The sequence below is a fragment of the Phascolarctos cinereus genome, unplaced genomic scaffold (assembly GCF_003287225.1).
Source record: "Phascolarctos cinereus isolate Bilbo 61053 unplaced genomic scaffold, phaCin_HiC Scaffold_5;HRSCAF=322, whole genome shotgun sequence".
NCBI classification, from domain to species: domain Eukaryota; kingdom Metazoa; phylum Chordata; class Mammalia; order Diprotodontia; family Phascolarctidae; genus Phascolarctos; species Phascolarctos cinereus.
The window spans coordinates 28,419,466-28,422,603 of record NW_027555958.1 but is presented as its reverse complement, the minus strand read 5'-3'; positions in this window follow the sequence as shown (position 1 = coordinate 28,422,603).

Here is a 3,138-nt window from a genome sequence, read left to right as displayed (position 1 = left end):
AAAGAGGGAGTAATCTGGAGAGGATCCAGAAGGGGGGGGTGATCTGGAGAGGATCCAGAAAAGAGGGCGTGATCTGGAGAGGATCCAGAGGAGGGTGACCAGGATGGCAAAGGGCCTGGAGATCACTCCATATAATGAATTTGAAGGAAGTGGGAATGTTTAGCCTGGAGGACAGACAAGTTGGTGGGGCCACGATGGCTCTTTAAATCTTTGAAGGGCCGTGACATAGAAGAGGATTCAGGGGCCGTTTAGACTACCCCACTTGACCTTAGAGAGCAAAATCAAGTAGAAGTTATAGAGGCAGATTTAGGCTTGATACAAAATATGAAGGTAGGCACAAGGGAAGATAGCATATATACATATATATCCACACAAAGAGATATATTTCATTATCTATGATATATAAATATATAATATGTAATATATAAATAATAAATATATAAATAAATATAATATATTACCATAATATATAAATCTAAAATATATGTTTCTATTTTATTATGTTATATATATATATGAAAAATATGTGTGTGGAAATATGGCTCAGGATTGAGAAATAAAAGAGGCCAAAGAGTTGTAGACCTGTCTGTACACAAGGTGTCCCAAGAGTCAATTTGAAATTTTAAGCTACTGAACTTTAACACTGCACAAAGTCTTTTGGAGCACCCTATATAATGAATACTTTCTTCATGAAGAGAATCAGAAAGCGTAGAGCACCGTCACACAAAAATGGACTTGACTGTATCTTAATAGATAGCAATAACTGGTTATTGATGTGTAAGCCACTTCCCAGTTGGATGTCAGACCATTGACTAGTTGGAGCAAAGACTCAAAATCAACATGAAATTCAAAAAATAAACAGACACTGCATGAAATCACAACAATATGACCTGGTCAAACAACAGAAATGCCCCTAAAATGAGAACTAGATAAAGGATGAGAAAATGGAATTGGATTATGGCTTTTTCTTTACTGGTCTTGGGATTTTGTAGGTTTAGGGGAGCTCTGGTGAGGAATTCCTCCTCTCCATTCCTCCTCCTGCTCTGCCATAATGGTGTGGGAGATTTCCTGGGGGGCACTGAGAAGTTCAGTGACTTGCCCAGAATCACAAAACCGGTCTGGGTCAGAAGCAAGGCTTGAACTCGTAAATTGTTTTCTAGAACAGCCCACATCTTTACAGTCACATAATTAATTGAAAGGTGCAGAGGAAATAAGGTCCTGGAATATATGCTTATTGCTTGCAATAAATAATGTGTTTAGTGCTTATAATAAAGCATTTTACCTTTCAGAGCATTAAAAACATGCCTCCTAAAAGGTGCCTTCCATGTACGTGTTAAGATCATACAAAATTCCTTGCTAGATGCAATGACCACTTAGACCCAACGATCTCATTATCAATATTCATCAAGGGTTTTTTTTTTTTTGGTTAGGCAATGGGACCAAGTGACTTGCCCAGAGTCACATAGCTAGTAAGTGTCAAGTGTCTGAGGCCGGATTTGAACTCAGGTCCTCCTCACTCCAGGGTCGGTGCTCTATCCACTGTGCCACCTAGCTGCCCCTTAGCAAGTCTTAAACTCAGTTCAGTACACATCAATTAAGGTCATACTATGTGCAAGTCCCCGTGCTAGGGAAATACAAAAACAGAAGAGATAAATGGACACTGCAAAGCCTTCACCATTGTCATGCAGGATGTCCTGAACAGAGTCTGGTTGCAAGCAGGATTTCCTCCAGATGGTGAGGTCCCCCACAGGCTCCTGTTTGGAGATGTCATTGTGTTGACTGTAGCAAGACCTGGGATTCTTTATTTTAATTATTTAATAATAGTTCTTTATCATAGACAAGAACTCAGTGAGATCCATGACTATCCAAAAGATATTGTCTCAACAGTCCATATGGAAAAAACCAAATGGAGAATGAATGCCTACTGCTCCATTAGATGGGAAGCCCATAGGGTTAGTCTATCAGGACAAATAACTTGCACAGACAATATATCTGGGCTGAGTCCAGAATTGGATGGAGAAAGAAAACAGGATTGAATTGCATGTAAGAAAATGAATGGTGCTTTCAACCATTCCTAAGCTACTCTCTGAAACAAAAACCTATCTTTTAACATCTGTGTTCTTCTGATGAGATATGGCTGTGGATCATGGATCACCAGTATTTCATAAGACTCAAACTTGCAAGTGACCCAAAAGATGAAGGAGAGGTTAATCAACCAACTGCCCAATGAACATACCACCCAATCAGTAAGCACTTATTAAGCAATTGTTATGTACTGTGACAAGTCCTAGGGATGGCTCCAAGGACAATATACACTCCCTACCCTCCAGAAGCTTACGGTTCTACTAGGGGAATAAATATGCAGGATAATGACAATATTAACTATTTACATTCATATAGCACTTTAAGGATCATACGCTCCTTAGGATTCTAGATTGAGTGCCGGAAGAAACCTTTGAAACCACTGAGTTCAGCCCCTTCTTTTTACAGATGAGGAAACTGAGTCATAGAGAGATTAAGTGACTTTGCCCAGATCTTTAAAGTGCTTTACCCCCTACTCATTGACTGTCATGCTGATATGGCATCAATATGGCTAAGTATCAATAGACTGCGGTGTGTGACCAGTGAAGACCTATGTGTAAGAAATGAGGCAGAAGGCACCATCCAAGATGGGTGTGATCAGCAAAGGAGGTGGGAAAGTCACAGAGCAGAGAACCCCAAGTTGGAAGAACCTCTGAAGCTGTCTAGCTGTTATTAGAGGACATGGATGATAATGGCATTGATGACGAAACTCAGATGGGTCATGATCTCTGCTGCTGGATATCGATGAGCTCACAGATCTTTCCTACTTAAAACAGGTTGCCTTGGTAGGTGCTATTCCCCACCATTGGAGGCTTTGACTACAGGGCTCAATGGCCACTTTGGGGGGAGCTATAGAGAGGGATCCTGTTTAGATCTGGGTTGGACTAGATAGCCTCTACGGTGCCGTTCAGCAGAGATTCTGTGATTAGGAGAGACAGCAGTTGGGACAGACTCCCCCTCTCAACCCAGGAGAACCAGTGGCTTGTGCTCATCAGATCACATCCTTTTCCCCTTTCCCCCATTCATGCCCTAAGCGGTGGACATGAAGTTATTATC